This window comes from Pinus tabuliformis, chromosome 8 (genome assembly GCF_031772625.1).
Source record: "Pinus tabuliformis cultivar Carrire ecotype Pingquan chromosome 8, CPIR1, whole genome shotgun sequence".
In the NCBI taxonomy this organism is placed as follows: domain Eukaryota; kingdom Viridiplantae; phylum Streptophyta; class Pinopsida; order Pinales; family Pinaceae; genus Pinus; species Pinus tabuliformis.
The window spans coordinates 1,995,771,364-1,995,792,074 of NC_142294.1; the positions used below are offsets into that span (position 1 = coordinate 1,995,771,364).

Sequence of the window (20,711 nt, forward strand, 5' to 3'; positions counted from 1 at the left end):
AAATGGAGATACCTGCCATTATATTTCAGAATCTAAGCTATCATTCAAACCCAGAGATCAGACAAGATACCTGTGCCTAAATCAATCTTCATCAAGCTAAAATCAATAGCTGAAAATAAAATTATGCAGAAAAACAAAACATTTTACAGCATTTCCAGAAGAGTAAAACCAGCAAGATTTCAACCCCAAAGTCTTTCTTTATTGCACCAAAATGACTACAAGAGAGCTTTCTTTAGCACCAGACACTCAGATCCAATCTGATCTCAAATGACCCCTAGCACCCTATTTAAAGGAAAATTTCCCAACGGCTAGTTCGAGTGATCCATGTCAAACTAATCTCGACCATCGATGAGGATCAAGATTTCTTTTAATCTCATACGTCGAATTTTTAAATGCATTTTAATATATTACACAATTAAAATTTTGCATTTATTTACTCAAAAATTTGACTTATTATTATTTTATTTTTTTTTTTTTTTTAATTTTTATTATTATTTTATTTTTAAATTATTTTTAAAATTTTTAAATTTGATTATTTTTTTTTTATTTTTTTTTTAATTTTATTTTATTTTATTTTTTATTTTTAAATTATTTTTAAAATTTTAAAATTTTATTATTATTTTTATCTATTTTTTAATTAATTAATTTTTTTTTATTTTTTAATTTTTATTTTTGGATCCTCGAACTTAGCCTTTGGAAAAATCACCTAGGACCTAGGACTTAGGACTCATGAGGGAATTAAAACATTTTCTAACCCTCAAGAAACTTTACATCATGATTTTTACAATTTTACATCTCAAAGAGGGAAACCCATTTGACATAGACCCCTCATAGACCACCCAGTTCTGCGGCCAAATATAATCTAGCAGATCAACACACTAGGATTCCTCTAAGATTCTAATGACAAAATTCATTCCGGCTTTGGGGTTAGGCTGAAGGAAAACTCTGCCGATCATGGATCGGTGAGACAAAAAACTTTCCGGAACGTAGATTATCACTAGAAAATTAGGTCCACCTAGGCAATTTACATACATGACCCAGATCTGCTAAGATTATTTACAATTTACACATGCGGACTGGGTTTACAACATAACATGATCAGGTCGACGATGACTGTCGAATGGCACGGACATGTCAATCAAGCGCTATCCCTTTTGCGAAGAAAACGAGGTGTACTGCTATGGGAAGTTGACACGTAGTGGTCAACATCTGGCTCCACTTGGGGACACATTGCTGCACTGCAGGAATGTGAGAATCCAGAATCTGCATCCACGCAATACACAATAAAACATAAGTAGTGTCCATCAAAAAATCATCATATAACATTAAGCACATGAAAGATATAAGCTCTTCATTTATTAACTATCTAGAAAAGTAAATCTAATCCTAAAACAGAAATGAAATGTTGAAATGACAAGGAGTAGGGTTAGAAATACAGTACAAAGGATGCCCCATGGCATCAGATGTGTTCAATATAGTGTATACTGAGCATTTGCATACTTTCAGAAAAATCTGTCAGCTGCTTGTCAGATGTGCCATGTCCAATTCTACAAATGGTAAGACTTTTTCCTATCCGAAAATCAAGCTGCTCGCGGCCGTCTGATGCATCAAATCTTCTTCTCATTTTCTTCCTCTTGCGCTTTTTCTTCCTGGTGGGCTGTATTATTGATCGTTAAACCAATTCAAAGCATCACCTTCTAAAGAAAAGACAAAAAGACACATTTTGACATCTTCATGATTATACTGAGGGGGTCTACAATATATGATCATTATACGAGTAAACAAGCCTAGATGTCTTTTAACAGCGACTGAATCACCACTTGAGAACAAAGGTAATTTAGAAATGGCCACTTCCGGAAAATCATGGAGGTCATCAGTAAAATGACATGGTTTAAACGAATTATCCATGACGAATAACGAGGGACCAAATGGATGATAGAATGAGATCTCTGCTCAAGAAAATTAATAGATGAAAGAAGTGGAGTCGCCACTTGAGCAATGAATCTAATTCTAGGATCCAAAAAGCAACCAATAAGCAGATATGAGGGAAGCTTCTTATTTGGGAAAAATAAGAAAATGGAGTCGCCACCCAAACAAGAAACAAACTGAAGAGAAGTTGTTGATATGACGAAAGATAAGGTGATGAAAAGATCCAAATGATGCCAAAAAATGTTGACTCTGCCAGCTCAAATGAGATATGCGAAAGATGAAAGAATGATATATGTCGTTGAAACACCAGGGCCAGAAAAACTCTATCCCCGGCAACGGTGCCAATAACCAAGCTTTACTCTACTAAAGGTTCCCTCCTAGAAGAGGCAAGTGAACATTGTGCTCCTAATAATCAAGGTATCTTATTTTGGTTACCATTACAATTGCATTGAGTATTGTTATTACTTTATACTAAATATATGGATGTTATTTGCATTTATCTTTGTTTCTATAGGGTATATTACACTTATAATACAAGCTATGAAATCCTCAAACTCTACTTATAGATCATGTGAATTCCATTTACCCTTGCCACGTTATACCATAGAGCTTGTTATATTAATTTCTTATCATAGAGTAGAGGACAACCCCTAGGAGCATTATCAAGGTTTGGAGAGTAGAATACAAACCTTAGAAGAAATATCAAACTCAAGTTATTAGGATTGGTTGGTTTTAGGTGAAATTACATACCAGGTGTTTGGAGCCTATCCAAATATTGACAGCATTAGATTACTCTCTAAAGCTGCGAAAAGAAATATCTCTCTTGTCCTTGACCTTTGAACACCTTCGATAATTAGTGCTTGGTTTTAGTAGAGTGCCAATGGACATGATATTCTCTCACTGGATAGTCTCATTTACAAGAGATTTATTTACCATGGTCATCTGGAGTCTATCCTTGCAATATAGAGCCCCATTTCCCCTGCTTTGAACAAATTGAAAAAACCATTGAACTTTCTTATAAATCAAGGCATCCCTCTAGTATGACATCATCTTCCCTAAACAAACTACATGCATGAACACTAAGCATTGTGGAAAAATATTGATTTTCAACCTTCTTCGATTGATTTTCCATCTAGTAGTCCTAGATTGGATCCTTTCTTGCCCATCAATCAAGGGAGAAGACAGATCATATTACAGTTCAATCTGATTTAAACTTGCCATCAAATATAGAAAATGTATTATCATTTTATCATCGAATCAATATACTTGGAAGATGGGCCAACTCAAGGTTATATCTCCACTACAACTATTGTAATTCGCATGTCAAAGAAGAGTCGTGGTGTGTATTATTGAATCAAAGGTCGAATTGGGCTTATAGGAATGTTGTAATTCTAAACATGTTGTTTGTCCATTATATGTCTTCAATCATGCAACTAATTTTTCCAACGTCGTCTGCACTCTTCAGAATTTAATCATTGTTTCCAATAAACTACAATAGAGCCTAGGTTGTAACATTTAGCACTAAAAAGTCTAACATTTTACCTTACATGGAAGGAAATTCCTCAAGGGCTTTAGTTCAACATTGTTGGATTCTCAATTGGCACATTGTTTCTGCCCTTTACTAGTTTCTAGTTGACATGTATAGAAACCTGCAAGATCTTGGGATTCTACAAAAGTATTGTTGTTGTAACTGCCTTGATATTTAGAATTTATTTAAATAAAGAGAGTTGTCATGATCCCTATAGTACTCAACATCTTTCTACAAGCAATATTTCTACATTGACATTGCTATGAAGTATGATGTCATGTAGATTAAAGTGTCCCTTGATGCTTTGTTGATGCCTAGCTTGCTCCACCCTATTTTAATTTGATATTTGATGACAGAGTTGTTTTCCTGCTTCAAGTTTGGTAAGATTAAAGCTAATGTAGCTTTCTGATGTGTTTCGTTGCTAGCCTAGGCAACATAGACTTATTAATACTACCAAAACACTTTTCATTATGCATGACATTGTGGGTACCACAAAAAAAACGAATTTGAGAACGAACAACCATGGCAGATTTTTCCACTTGGACATTTTTTTGGTATCGTTCTGAGATTTTTTCAAATTGGACCATTGAAAAAAAGCCTTTAATATCTTTGTCCCTGCGAATGAGATATTTTTGATAACATAATATGGAGCTTGTATTAAGACCCTTCTCCCATAGCTTGTGAAATTCTATCTCTTAGAGGTCTTTTCCAATTCCAGATTCATTGCAAACTCTAACCAACCACGTGCCAAGATTTGTATTATCTAATGTGTATGAATCCTGCCATACCCTCCCTTTTTGTAGCCATCTCTTGAATCAGGCAACTAATAACATAAGTTTCTGCTTTTGCCTTGCACCAATAAAAAAGTTCTGAGAAGACTGGGCATTTGTAAATAATGTATTTGGGAAATAATCTAACATGACTAGTAGGCATGTATAGTAGCCAGCACTCTTGAAGTGTAGCCCATCATAGGACTCTTTGTATCATGTGTTTATTAAGGGGTGAATTAATCCCCATTTGGGAGGGAATCCTCACCCATTGCACGTTTATTATTTGGATTCCTAAATTAATCCGAATATCCAAATTGTAGAAATATGGCATTTTGTCAAAATTGTGGTTGTAAGTTTCTTTGAGTATTATTTCAAAGTCTCTCTACCACAATCACTGTTGCCTTGTTCTAAATTTGCTTCCTAATCCCTTGATATCTAGATCCACTGAAGATGGAAATTATATAGATATATGCACCACTGTATTTGAAGATAGTCCAATAAGAAAGATGATGAACAACAATCTTGACCTTCATATAGTCCAGGAACCTATTGCTGGTAGATGTTGTCATAGTTATCATGCTAGATGATTGATGGATGAACCTGCATTGTTGAACTTCTCCCATCTTGACAAAAAAAACCCAGTTTTTTGTAGTTCAATGCAATAAACCACCATAAGCAGAGCATTCTTCATCCAAACTGAGACATTTTAAAAAGATCTGTTCTATAAGATGACTTTCAGCATATAGAATAGTAGTTGCCTCAAAATAATTTCCAATGATGACTTGATATTAATTGCACCATGTTGTTCTTTCCGACATACTAAACCTATAATTTCCATTAATGGTTTAATGGCTTTCCTTCAAGAATTACTTTTTGAAACGACATCCATAGTAATATCTTCCATGTTGGGAAATCCTTTTCAAAATGGGATCAAAATTATCCACAACACTAATATTCCACAAACAGTCTCTACATGCTACATTTACAGCGACCAATTTCTTAAGGATATAATTGACAATGCAAAGTATATCTAATTTTGTACACTAGCTCATGATGTAGTTGGAGAAAATAATGATACATTGCACCAACGGAAATGAGAGAACTAAACAAACAAGAACAAAGTTGAAAAGTTCATGCCCCTTTATAGAACTGGAATGCCATATGGCTGATAAGGTGTTTATCAAGAACACCAAGGATTCCACAAGATATACATGTTTAGACCAGTCGCTTTTCCTTCTCATCGGACCTTTAAGTGTAGAAAAAAACGAAGGCTGGGTCTATCTTGACTTTAAAAGTCAACTCCCTTTTATATTAATAAATGAGAGGGTCATTAATTAGGCATCATCAGTTATGGTGTCTTTATAATTCAATCAACGTGGCTAGTTCATAATTTCCTCTAAACATAATCAATGAGCCACCTGCAACCTGTCATTTTTCTACTATAGACCCTTAGGCCGATATGCCAAGGTCATCAATGCAGCTAAAGGCATCATCAGAGTCATCATAATCAGTGGACATGACTTGTCTTTATCATCAAGTTATTCTGCTAGAGAGTCTATAGCTCCCTCTGAAGTCTTACTTCAGTTCAGAGTTCATCAATTTGCCCTCATCTTGCTACAACTCCATCAACAAAAATGCCCGGACAATCTTTTTCACATGCGCTAACCATTCAATAATAAATTCAACTTGGTAGAATCATACCTTGATATCATAAATATTTCTAACTAAATGAAGATATAAAGAGACTTGCTTTGGATTTTAACTTGGAGAGGACTGCTCTGTTCCTTTTGAACTGACAGCTATAAATATGACTGAGCCACAGGTGTCTTAATATTGATTCATAGTCCTTATTGGCACTGTTCCAAATATCTTCTCCTCTACTTTAGATAAACTAGAGAAAATCAAAGCAATGCAAATCAAAGTATTTCTCAGCCACAATATAACCAAGTTCTGTATATTGTTGTCATGCTATCTCATTGTTGCTATCAAGGTCAAGGACATTATTCCAAACAAGGTGATTTCCTTTCTGAAGGTTATTCTGCCACATAATATTTTCAAATCCCTATTGTCATACTGGTCACTATTCGTTAGTGAACACAGTCAAAAGGTTAATGTGTCACTGCCTTGCTATGCCCCAAAGTCATTTTATTTAAGTCAAGAATATAGTCACTGCTCACTGATATATCTGCCTTATCCATATTACTGTCATGTAATATCCCTAACCCGGAATATTCCTCAAACCCCAGCAAAATCTCAAACCAAATATGTGCAAATGATATAATAACCTAGAAGTGATAAAATAACAGTGGAATAGCATATAATAATGTAAACCGGAAATATAAGCAGATACACAAGAAATGCAGCGAGAAATGCTAATCCATTTTATTATACTGAGAAATAAATGAGTACAAGAGGTGATTAGACAGATGGCACCTTGACTTGCACAAGGCAAGTCAAGAAATACTCTCAGAATGACAAGAATGGCCTCTCCGCGTGGGATGCTGCTACTGCTGCTAGAAAACAAATGATGATTTGGCGCTGCTCCCCTCCTCAGAAAAAAACTAAAACTCTGGATTCGGGCTCTACTCAAGAAACCCAGAAAAACCCAGAAAGCTTTCCTGGAATGGCCTCACACTAATCTGCGTCCCAGCTGCTGGAAAACTGTCGTGCTACTGCTACTGCTGGAAATCGAATGAGGATTTGGGGCTTCTCCCCTCCTCAGAAAAGGCTGAAACTCTGGAATCAGACTCTACTCAAAAAACCCAAAAAGCTTTTCTGAAATGGCCGACCCCCGAAAATCACCCCCTTGGGGTTCTACACAGTTCCTCAAAGACGCTGATGAAACTGCTGCTGAAATGCTGATGAAACTGCTGCTGAAATGCTGATGAAACTACTGCTGGAATGCCAATGGAAATACCTTGCCCGAGCAGGCACTCGAAGTCCCCCAGGGCTAAGGGTGAGATCTCCGAACGGAGACACTTAATGCACTAAACAGTGCTGCAGACTAGCTAAACAGCCAGCGTGCTCTAAGTCGAAATGACTATCACAAATGCTCATAAACAGAATGATCCCAAATGAGGGGGTTCCTCTCTATTTTACAGCCTTTGCCTCTCACAATCCCTAAAGCTCACTTTCTCCTGTGTGATCCCCTTCTTGCCATGTGTTCCTTCTCTCCTGCGCAGTCCCTCCATGTGTTTGCGTGGGCCCCATTTCTGCATCCCCCTTTGGCCCCCTTGGTTCCCCTTTAAGTCACAACGTTGTGCTACCTAGGAAGTGACTTTTTATTCTAAAGTGAATTTTGTTCCCCCTTCCTCACTTTTTATTTACAAATAACTATAGAAAGCAAAAATCGAACAAAATCAAATATTCCAATTAGCCATAGCTAATTAGGAATATTACATGTCATCATGCCATCACTGTTTGCAATATTGTCGCCAACCTTTATCTCAGATTCTTGCTCAGACTTGTAAAATAAATACTAAAAACAGTACCCCAAGTCTTTACTAATAAGGGGTCATCTCTATCCATCTGCTACTCAGTGCCCCTAGTCAGGAGCACCATAATAAAGGAAGTGATCCGCTGGGTGGGAGCTGATCAAGGATGCTGATGTGGCTGGACGTTAGATGAGCAGAGACAAAGGGCCTCCTGCATGAATAAGGGCAAGCATATCTGTTCAGGGTACTTAAAGAAACTGTCAAGCATCTGTGTCTCTCTAAAAAGATCACGGAAGCATCCTCAAACCTCATATTAAACCAGGCAATGGAAGATGAAGTGCTCCTCAATCTCAATCTCTAGGAAATGGCATAGATGGAAAATCCTGTCTAATTGGTCAATCTGATGGAGAGAGAGAGTGAGCAGATATTATTTATCATATTTGCTGCCCCCCTCTCCCCTAGCTGCCCAACCCTCATCTCTCTTCCCCACCCTCATGGATGGAGAGAGTGAGCAAATCTTATTAAGGGTGTTGGTGGGGGGAGAGTGTAAATCAAATATTATCTAGGAAATGAGGGTGGAGTGTGGAGAAGAGAGTGAGCAAATATTATCTGGGAAATGAATGGGAGTGGGAGAGAGAGCGACTAAGCAAGTATTACAAGGGTGGGAGACGGGGAGAGAGAAGCGTTTCCAACATTTATTTTGGTTCACCATTTCTAGCATTCATATGAAGTAGAGCAGATTTAGAACAAATTTTACACACTTGCATTTCTAGAAGATTCATTGATTTCTTAAATGTAGTCATGACATGATAAGAAAATACCAAAACATTCTCAATCTTGTCTTGAGAAGATTGAGGAGTATTGAAATCCACATCACAAGCATACATTGACTTAAACATGGGGTGATACTTTGGATAATTCTTGGTGAAAAATCTTCACCCCTGAATCTACTCATTACATTGACATGTTTTGGCCATGAATGTCATTAATATAATTCCATTTCGTTTCTATTTTTCTTTCTCACTTTTTCTTCTATTTTGGTGTTCTTTTGCTAGGCCGTCCTCTTGCCAATACAACGATCATAAATCTACCAGCTTGGAGATCCAGGTTAGAGCCACTGGGGTTTAATATGTCTATCCCGGGCTGCCTCGCATGGTTGGAACCACTACCATTTAATATGTCCTTCCTAAGCAGCCACAGTTTGACAACAACATACTTTTTGTGCTTGCAAACTTTATCATCCTCATTTGCAATAATAAAAAGGCAGAACCTGCCAAACGACTCCTAGAGGATTTGCGCCTCAGAGCATAGTACCTCTTGTGATAGCAGACTTCATGCTCTCAGATTTCATTGTTGGCGAGCCATCCACCATTAACATATCTGCCCCACTTGTATGGCATGAACTTATAAACTTAATGGAATGTTCACAAGTGCAAGCCCAATGCATTTTTGGTTGAATAGATACTCCTCACTCTCAGGCACAAAAAACTTTTCCCTTGCTGCATCACTTTCTTCAGCCCTGTCTTTAGGATGGAAAAAAACAGAAGGAACAGAAAGCATAGAAACAATTGTCAAGACTTCATTGACACAGCCAAGTTGTTCCCCAATTAATAGCATTTTTGCAAGGGGAGGATCAAGAGGAAACTCAACCATCTTCCTTCCAAGAGTAGTCAATCTGCCCACATTATCAAGTGCACCAAGTACCCAAAGCTGATACATTGAATTGAGAATATTGTCTTGTGGAAGAGGATCCATAAAATCAAAATCCAAAAGGTTTTCAATGTTCAACGACTTGAGTAGTAAAAAAATCATTTCCAAGGTTGGTACATTGGATTTCAGGCAACATATTTGGCAGCATTACATTCTGATGCAGATATGCTGTCTCAGTGTACAAACGATAGCATGTCCCAGGACCTGTCCTACCTGCTCTACCAGCATGCTGATCTGCTGCAGCTCTGCTTGTAGGAAAAACCTGAAGAGCATCCATACCCATTCTTGGATTGTAAACTTCCAACTTTCCATATCCAGTATGAATCACATATAAGATGCCATTGACAGTAAGCGATGTCTCAGCAATATTGGTGGCTACAATACACTTGCGAGCACCATTTTCTGCTTTCTGAAATATTTTGGCTTGAAGATCTGAAGGCAGTTGAGAATAAATAGGGAGTATTGATAGTTCAGTTACTCTATTTTTTGTAGTTCCCTCTAGTTGATCCATACGTTCTGCCAATGGAGTCTTGGATGTGTACGGAATGCTTGTCAGAATCCCAAGCCTGAACTTCTCAGAACTGTCCAATAGGCTCATCATGAGAAGTTCAGGCTCGCAAAGAGTCATTTCAAATGGGCACTGTAAGAATACACTGATAACCAAATGTTCTTAATTCTTACACTCTGTCGCACTTGGTCAATCTGACTTCAAACAAAGTTTGATTACTATTTTAGCCAGCAATACCTCTGTCCTCTGCAACCCTTGCTTGTTTGGCAACTGAATCTCCATGGAGAAAATGTGACACTGATACAATCTCAAGGATTGATGTGGATGTAGTAACTACTGGAGTATCAGTTCAAGAATTTCGTCCTTAAGATGACACTTCATAGAAAAAGGATTATCCAATGCCTATTGCTTCAATTTAGGATAGATTGTCAATCTTCGACCTTCATCAATTCTGCTACAATATTTAAAGTGTTGTTGAGTATAGTGACAAATCATTGTTGGAATACCACAGATTTTCCCATGGAATGGTCTTCAAATTGTTGATTTGAGTACTGCTATATATGTCTGTTTAGGCCTCAGCACTGGTCACCGATGCTTCAGGTCTATATTAAAACATGCCTCAAATGCTGCTACAGTTTTGTCCTGATACAAGACTGAACTGCCTCCACAAAATGTCTTAGGTTTGTAATAAAGTTTAGTGTCAAGAATTTTTAAAGTCAAATTGCTTTGCAAGGAGATACATTTTGTGAGAATTACACAGTGAAGTTATTAAAGTTGGGGTTGAATCATGCTGGAACAATATCCTTTCACACAACTTCAAACGTTCAAGAATTCTAATACGCTTTGGAAGGAGTAAAACAACTTCAATCATCAAAATACTTCAGACCTGTAACATGAAAGTTTTTGAACTGTCCATTGGAGTCTTGGATGTGTACGGACATGCTTGTAAAAATCTCAAGCTGCAGGTATTGAAGAAATCATAAGTAGAAGGTAGTTCGATCCACAAATGGAGTCATGTTGCCCGCAACTTAAAACATGCCTTAGATAAGGTCGAACTTGCTCAATTTACGTGCGCCCTAACAAAAGGGCCAAGCCATACCATAGAAAACAATAACTCTAGACATGTGTGAGTGCCCAGTAGTGCTAATCGTAGCCCAGAAACACTCCTTCCTCCTCAGAATTTTAGCTTCTGATAAAAAATTGTTAAAGATCATGACTAGCCAGATATAATTTGGAGTATTCAGTAAAAAAAAAAATTCCGTCACTTGCAAAGGACAATAAATGGCCAACGTGAACCCATAAGGAAATAAATTTAAAAAAACTTGATCCCAAAACTTCAACTTCAGTCTCCTTGCCCAGAAACATGAAACTTAAGAAATTTCCCATATGCCATTGCAGAAATCATGAGAACTTATCAATGAACTTCCCTTGGTGATTGCTTTCTCTTTTACTCCAGCTTGGGCTTGTCCTCACCTGAGCGCTGATTCCATGTTAATTTTTAGTTAACATGTTCTTTGCTTAGGTCAGTTACTTCATTAGCCCATAATTAACTCCATTAATCCATTAGCAATCACATTAATTATTAACTTATGACAGTAACTAATGAAAGAACATTCAACATAAATACGGAAGACAAGACAAGCCAAGACAGGAGAAATATATTTTGGCTTTGCCAAATGGTAAAGGTTAGAAATTAGATAATCATTTAATACTTTTTCAAAACAATCTACATTGAGATATTGTGAAATCTGTAAATAGGAGGAGGAAATGACTGCGTGAGACAGATATTAAGGTGCAAGAACGATCACATCTTGCTGACACTAAGATTGCTGATAAAACTATATACGAATGTATGATATAGCATTTATGAATGCACCTATGAGTGTTGCTGTGTTGATGTGTATGTTGGTAACAATATATCTCTGAGTTGTGCTTTGCTGTCTTGCTTACATGGATTCCTTGAAAGATAAACAGATTGGTGAACATAAGTAAATAATCTGAACTGTAACGAAAAATCTGATATGAATCTTCTATTAATTGCGGCTCTAATACCAATGATTTGAGCCAACCCAAAATTCTGCTATTATAACTGAAATTTGAAATCCAAAAATTCCAGAACTAGATCTGAAATCTGAAAAATAAAGCAGACCAACTATCAGAAATTAAGAAGACCCTAACTGTAGCAAAAACTTGAATAATTACAAAATAATAGCAAAGATATGAAGACAAGCAACAAAAAAAAATACTAGAGATTTCAACCAGAACCGGATACTGACTTTGAAGAGCAAATGTAAATGCTAGCAGGAAGTAGTTTGTAGCTGAGTAACCCAGAAAATAAATAGGATACAAAGGAATTCTTCTGAGAAGGTATGGATGCCAACTCAGGTCAAATCAATAGCATTATGGATGTTGCCTACCCCAAATAGTCTCTTCCAAAATCCATGCAATAGCACACTTCACAAACAACTTCGTCAAGGTATGGATGCCAACTGAGGACCAAGGCAGTATGGATACTGCCCTTGCCCCAAATGGTCTCTTTCAGACCGCCTTCATAAAAAGCCTCTACTCCAATGTCTAATGGTAATTTTATAGTTAGTCTTCCCACTTTTTGTAGAAAAGAGGAGTTGCAAACTTTGATTAGTGACACTTATGAGTGAAAGTTGTAACCGAATATGCATGGAATTACAAAGGATTTTATGATGAGAGGGACATAATTTTTAGCTTTTCGGGGTACTTTGAAAATGTTTACACCATGTTTGGGCCTTGAGGGTGCTTTGTGAGATGTGGGGTGCATGGTGTATGGTTGGACCATGCTCTTCCATGATGGACTTGGACATTGGAGGTGGTTTACTATTTGCTACTAGAACTTGTTTGGATGTTTGAAAGACATTCTTCCTCGAAGTGTTGGATAAGTATGGAGCTTGGTGACTTCATGTTGTTGATGCATGAAGGCAGTATATGTGCTTGGAGTAGAGTTGGGTATTTCATAGGAGGTTATTGAGCCCTAGATAGCACGGGGTTGCTTGGTTGCTTGCATGGAGGTTTACACTTGACATGAGGATTCTTGGGTTGAGGGAGTGCATATGTAGGTGTGGGAGTCCTTAAGGTGACACATGACCTTGGATATGCATTGTCCTTAAGGAGACACATGACCATGGAGATGCATTGGAGCTTTGAACCTTTGGAGGATTGTTGGACCTTGGGGAGTAGTGCTCATGCCATGGAGACCTTGCTTGTTAATCATTGTCACCTTTGAGCCTCACACATGTCACTTAGAGTAGAGTGCTTCACATGGGTGGACATACTTGTGTCTTGCAAGTTTGCTTGTAGTGGACTAGGTCCACTTGTTATTGTAAAGCCCCTTTACCTCTCATATAAATAGAGGAAGGAATGAGTTGTTATTATGTCGATCATGCACTTGTGCATATTCCTTTTCATACTTGGGTTAGAGATGTAAGAGCAGTGCTACTTTATATCTCTCTCTCTTGTTCAATCTTCTTTGTTCTTTATGTGTTTTTGTCTTAAGGTGCTAGTGTTTCTTGGAGCATCCACCCGAAAACTTCATATATATAAAGAAGAAATGAAAGATGTCGGGTGCATGGTGTATGGTTGGACCATGCTCTTCCATGATGGACTTGGACATTGGAGGTGGTTTACTATTTGCCACTAGACCTTGTTTGGATGTTTGAAAGACATTCTTCCTTGAAGTGTTGGATAAGTATGGAGCTTGGTGACTTTATGTTGTTGATGCATGAAGGGAGTTTATGTGCTTGGAGTAGAGTTGGGTATTTCGGAGGAGGTTATTTAGCCCTAGATAGCACAGGGTTGCTTGGTTGCTTGCATCGAGATTTACACTTGACATGTGGACTCTTGGGTTGAGGGAGTGGATATATAGGTGTGGGAGTCCTTAAGGAGACACATGACCCTGGATATGCATTGTCCTTAAGGAGACACACGACCATGGAGATGCCTTGCAGCTTTGGACCTTTGGAGGATTGTTGAACCTTAGGGAGTAGTGCTCATGCCATGGAGGGCTTGCTTGTTAATCATTGTCACCTTGGAGCCTCACACATGTCACATTCCTTCACATGGGTGGACCTACTTGTGTCTGGCAAGTTTGCTTGTAGTGGACTAGGTCCACTTGTTATTGTAAAGCCCCTTTACCTCTCATATAAATAGAGGAAGGAGTTAGTTGTTATTATAGTCGATCATGCACTTGTGCATATTCCTTTTCATACTTGGGTTAGAGATTTAAGAGCAATGCTACTTTATCTCTCTCTCTTGTTCAATCTTCGTTGTTCTTTATGTGTTTTTTTCTTAAGGTTCTAGTGTTTCTTGGAGCATTCACCCGAAAACTTCATATATATAAAGAAGAAATGAAAGATGTCGGGTACATGGCGTATGGTTGGACCATGCTCTTCCATGATGTTCTTGGACATTGGAGATGGTTTACTATTTTCTGCTAGACCTTTGTTTGGATGTTTGAAAGACATTCTAGCATTTTGGGCTGAATTCACAATATTATGCTAAAAGGAGTCATTTCAATGTCTGGAAATTAGGATATATAATCTGAGATATATACTCTACATCTTTGGGTTATCTCCTTTTCAAATCTGAGCTTTTTAGGCTGCATGTTAATTGTTTGAACTTTGAACTTTGACCTTTGAAGAAATTTGTGAATGAACTTCGTAAATACTCGAATGAATGGACTTCGTAAGGCAGTGGTACCATAAATTGTGTTATTTCAAAGATTTGACTTCCATATTTTCACAAAATACAATGCCCTCAATAAATACATATATGTATCGATACTTATGTTTAGGATTATATATGTGTTGGAGGGGTTCCTTTATGTTTTACTATAATCCTGATGTTGACAAGCTTTAGCTGACTTTTTTCATCAATTGTTCATAAAATATGCAAAAGATTTCATTGTCAAAGTGTGACAAAAATTACATTTCTCCTTGTTTATTTTTTTATTGTTCATGACAAGATAATCATGTTGCAGGAATGAGGTATCCTACAGTCTGTTTCAATTTGTGGATAGTTTTTTTCCTCCCATTTTTTTCAAGGATGTAGATTTCATTTTCATGTTGATGGTTTTTGCATGTATCTTATCTAGCCCTAAATGCTGGTAATGGAGCGGATCTTGAGAAGTAGTCGTGGACACAAACTATCAGAGGTTAATGTTACAATACCACTTCCACCTAGTATTAGAAAAAGTTTAATGGTAAGTGACATAAAGAAGAGTTATTTAACGACAGGGTTCAAAGGGCAACCTCATGTCTTAGTTCTAAGTCATTTATTTGTGTTTCTTAGCTGTAAGTCATCTGTTTTTGAGCTTTATCAAATCAATTAATTCACTAATCCAATATGCATGGCTTGTATTTCTCACCCGATGTTAGTTACTTGACATGGCTGATATAACATTCAATTCTAGGCCACTTTTATTTTAAGTCAAAGATTTTATTGATTAAAAGGATGTTCATATTTTGATTGGTTTAATTGGAGCTTGATTTAGAAAAGTTTTGTAAATTCCACATGGATGTTATTTTTTGAGGGTGAGCTCTTTGTACCAGTAAGGTCAAATGAGTCCTAAAATATAGGTATACAACAAGCACATCTTTGGTCTTTGTTGTGTATCTGTTATTCTTTATATCATTGATGGATGGTTATTGATGATGTAAAACAAAGGATGGGTAGGTCCTGACAATTCTGTTGACAAAAAAAAATGGAGTGGTAAAAATGTGTTTTAAAAGGTGAGCCAAAAATAAATACTTGAAAGGTAGAACTTGAAAATGGCAAGCTATCTAATCTAGATCTAGAGACACAACAAACCGTGGAAAAAAAAAGATGCTATTGATGAGTTTTCCTGGCAAATAAACTCTAACTGTTAAACCACTGCCCAAATTTCAGTTATCTACAATGGCAATAGTGGCTCTAGCTTTATTTATATGAATAGCGACTTTGGCCATTGTCCTATTCATTGATGAGTTTTCCTGGCAAATAAGCTCTAACTGTTAGACCACTGCCCAAATTTCAGTTATTTGCAATGGCAATAGTGACTCTAGCTTTATTTATATGAATAGCGACTTTGGCCATTGTCCTATTCATTTCTTATGAATGATTTTGATTTTCAAACTCCAACTAGTTTGTTGTTAAATTAATTAAAGCTTTGATGACAAACTTATAGTTTTCAAATCTCTTTTCTAAATCTATTTTCTTGAGCAAATTTGTCTTTTTTACTTTAGGTACTGTACATTGCTACTGTGTGAAATATGCTATGATATAATTGCCTGGATAAATAGACAGAAGCGTTGTACAACATAGTCTTTTTTAAATCTAAAGAAACAATATTTCCAAATACAAAGTTTATTAATTAAGAACATCTTTTAAACTTCTTTGCTAAGTTATGATTATATTTCGGTAGGGGATTTTGTGTACGCTGATATTGTGTTGTCTCTTTGGTTTCTGTCAGGTAACAATGGTTAATAAGGAATGTGTTCTTGAGCAGCAGACACACATCTTATTCTACTACCGACATGAAACTCCATGGTTTTCAAGCATGGCAACAAAAACGCAAATGTCAGTGGGATATCCAAAGTCCGTGTTGGATGAATATAATGCTAGTGATGATTTTGATTCCTTCTTAGATAAAGAATGTCACGAGTCAAATTCAAATAAACAGAAGTAGCTCAAGAATGAAGGTGAAGCGATTGCTTTCTATTCAAGTCAATTTCTTTTATTTTTTGGTTGCTGTCATGTTTTGAGTGCGCACTTGTGAAATTCCAAATTGCATGTTGGTTTATGTAAAGAGAATATATATATATATATATATATAATTTTTTTATCATATGTCGTTCATGGTTTCCGGAGATCTATGTTACATTTGCACAGAAGTTTAGATATCATTCAGATACCTAAACACCAAACAACAACAACATTGAGATTTTTCTTTCACTCAACCTATAACATATTGCATCTGTCTTCATCAATGTTCTTCTTCCATATGCTATCCACTTATGGCATTTCCTTTGCAATATTTGGTGCATTTTCTAGTTATAAGTCATTTATAGATTATAAATGTCTTAAGAGTTTCACTTTTAATTGAGTATTCAACTGATATTGATTCTCTTATACATAACTATTTTTTCCTCCACCCACTTTTCATAACTTCCATAACCATTAGGTAGGGACCTGTAGCTTCGATGTTGCTTTGCTTGTTTAGTAAAATATTGCAGAGACTTTAATGTATTGAAAGCTGTAGAATTTACAATTTATGAAGTTTGAAGGTCTAATTTTTAAAAGTCTAATTCTTTAAAAGGTGCTAGCTAAATGGAAGAGCCCATGCTTTACAAGCAGGAGGTTTGTGGTTCGATTCCATTGTGCCCTGACATCCATATGGAATGGTAACGATCAATTTTTGATGACGGGGGCTCTTTTGACCATCACCAATGAGCTTTGGTGACATTTTTCGACCCTCACCAAAATATGAAATGGTGACGATCAACGAACACCACCATTTACACGCATCAATAGTGACGACCCTCAAAGGTTCGTAACCATAAATCGTTGTTGTTGATATGAAATGGTGACATTAGTTGTCCGTCATTATAGTCATTATTCGTGACGGACCTTGAACGTCACCACAGCACCTATACTTCTAGCAATGCAGCGTTTGGTGACGGTCAACGAACGTCACCATATATATGCACCAATAGTGACGGCTATGAAAGATCCATCTGTTAAAATTGGCAACTAGGGCCAAACTTCATGTGGGTCATCTTATTCATGGCTGATAATATTTTTATTAGATTCCTCTCGTCGAGAGGTGTAGGATTGATATAAATATCATCCGATTCCAATAAGTATTCATGGAGATATGAATTTATTTTGATTATGGAATTATTATCAAGCTGACCAACAACTCATGTAGGCTCAGAAGCCCAACAGTCGCATCTATTCAAGCACCAACATTGTGTATAAATACAAGAGGACTTTTCCTCATTTGGACTCACCCATCTCATCACATCTCTCTCTCTACTACGCAGAAAAGAGTCTCTTCTCTACTGCGCAGAAAAGGGTCTCTCCCTCACACATGTGAAGCCGGAAGTTGCTGAAACTGAAGCTCGACTGCAGAAGTAAAGTTTGACCTACGTGGACTAGAAGATCTCATAATCTAAACTGCGATGTATGTTCATCTGAACCTCCTCTGAAAGCCGCAACTTTTGGTGGTGGAATCAAGTCAATCCGATGGACGGTTTGCAAGATATCAACTGCCCTTGTTTGAAGGAAGCTGCTGAAACTGATGCTGCAACTGCAAAAGTGAAGTTTGACTTGCGTGGACTAGAAGATCTCCTCATCTGAACTGCACTGTAGGTTCATCTGAACCTCCTCTGGAAGCCACAACTCTTGGTGGTGGAATCAAGTCGATCTGACAGTCGGTTTGTGAGATATTGTCTGCCCTAGTTTGATGATGAAGCCGCTAATGCTGATGCTGCTAATCTAGGGTTTGCTACTACTGATATAAATCAGATATATTGTACTATTTCTCTCTGCTAAATTATTGAAGATAAAAGAAGATTTGATCAAAGGGTTCCCCACACATTGTGGGGTTTGTCCCTGGCTAGCCGCCACATCTTGTGTCTCTTTTCTTGGCTTGTTTTCTGTCGATCGTTGAATGTTCTATTTGCACTTTACTTAAAAGCACATGTGATTGCTAATCTATGGAATATAATAAGAAAAAGAAGTAAATTGTTATAAACATAGAAAATACCATATCTTAACATGGTATCAGAGCTGAGTTGAAGACAAAGCCCGAGCAAGAGCAAGAACAATCACCGAAGAGAAGATTGGCAAGGCTATCATAAAAGAACTATGGGGTACTCAACACTCTTTCCTGCCAAAGACAAGCTCCGTGAGAAAGCTGACTATCATGGATGGAAGATGTCTATTGATCTAACCCTAGAAGATCTAGAAGTGTTGGTACATGTGAGAGGCAATATTGTTGAGCCTCCATCAAATGCATCCGCTGCTGCCTGGAACAAATGGAAAACCGGAGAAGTCAAAGCAAAGAAGATCATCCGGGACTCTATCAACAAGCGCTTGGTGGCCTACATCTCCATCTGAACACCTCCAAGGAAATCTACGATAGACTCGTGAATTTATTTAAAGTTAATGATGCAAATCAAGTTTTGTTTCTTAGAAATAAGCTAAGGGAAATCAAGAAGGGTAAAGATGAGAGTATGCAAGCATACTTCTAAGAATCACCGAGATCAAGAACAATCTCCTATCTATTGGGGAGACTATTACTAATAGGGAAATGGCACTCACGACTCTTGGAGGATTACCATCCGAATGGTACGTGTTCAGGACTACTCTTCTGAACAATAATGTAATTCCTAGTTTCGAGGAATTAATGGCTAGATGCATTCAAAACGAAACAAGGGTAGAACAGCAAGAATTGCCCTTGCCTAAAGGTCCTCTTGCTGCTTCTTCTTCTCATGCTAAGAAAAGAAATAATTCCGGGTCTAAATCGAAAAGAAAGGCTAGACCTAAGGGTGGAAGAAAAGGACGATGTTACATTTGCAATAAAGCAGGTCACTATGCAAGGGAATGCCCTGATAAAAAGGACTCTCACCGTGACGATGATCAAAATCCCTCTCATGGTAATCGAAGGGATGGAAAATTCAATAGCAAAAGTAAAAGGAATGCTAGAAATCAAGGAAGAGGACAACCATTCAAGAAGGCTAGAAATTCCAGGATGTATTAAATGCACTTCACCTCCAAAAGAACCTGGTGTCCATCTCGGCAGTGGAAGACAAAGGCTACAAGGTAACCTTCAGCGATGGTAAGGTACGTGTATTGAAAAATAATGTTAAATATGCCTTTGCTCTTGGGTTTCGAGTTGATTCTTTATATCAAGTCGGTGGAAGTCCGCTAGGTGTTATGTCTTGTGACACAACTCTTCAGTTTGAACTTTGGCATTGGAGGTTTGCCCACCTTCATTACAAAGATCTACCCAATGTAAGACATGGTAACAGGGATGCCCGAATTCCGAGTAGAAAAAGAAAGTGTATGTCTAGGATGTGCCGAAGTAAAGCTCAAAAGAGGACCATTCCCCTCAAGCCAAAGCAAGACCTCCGATATATTATAGTTGGTTCACTCAGGCATATCTGAGGCTGGCATTAAGAGGGAGAGTACTACACCACATGCTCCTGAGCATAATGGTGTGGCGGAAAGGAAGAACCGCACGATTATGGAAACTGTCCGGTCCATGCTACATGATCAAAGACTTCCGAAGTTTCTATGGGTTGAAGCTACAAACACCACCGTATATGTACAAAATCGATGCCTTCATCAAGCATTGGGTTCCAAGACCCCTGAAGAAAAGTTCACCGGTAAGAAACCTGATGTTTCTCATTTTAGAATTTTTGGAAGCCCTGTATATTTTCATGTGCCGAAAGAGAAAAGAAATAAATCAGGTGCATCTATAAAAAAAGGAATTTTCATGGGCTATGGTGAAAATACTAAAGGCTATAGAATCTATGTAGTCGGTCAAAGGGAGGTCGTGATTAGTCATGATGTCACCTTTGACGAAGATATGGCTCTCAGTAAGGTGGACAATCTTCCGACTTTAAGGAGCTCTCAAGAAGCCGACACCAGGGAACTGAAAGAAAAGGATGATGAATCAATGCCTGATGTAGAAGAAACCATGGATCCGATTGATCCTCCTCCACATGAGCCTTCCTCTTCTAGGAAGAGGCCTTCATGGCTTAGGGGGCTACTTGATGATGCTGAAGGCATGCTGCACCCCGAGAAACCTTTCGTGA

At 37.6% G+C, this 20,711-nt stretch overlaps 1 protein-coding gene across 3 annotated transcripts in view; it reads right to left on the reverse strand.

Annotated features, from left to right (window-relative positions):
* LOC149244456 (uncharacterized) overlaps positions 1-20,711 on the reverse strand; it is a 212,902-nt gene that overhangs the window by 50,306 nt on the left and 141,885 nt on the right. The window contains exon 2 of one of the 3 annotated variants that reach the window (XM_089374873.1): positions 1,463-1,657. The exons of the other annotated variants lie outside the window; for them this stretch is intronic. The gene's annotated coding sequence lies outside the window, so the exon portion shown is untranslated. Of the gene's footprint in view, positions 1-1,462; positions 1,658-20,711 lie in introns of those variants that run through there. 3 annotated transcript variants of the gene reach the window in all.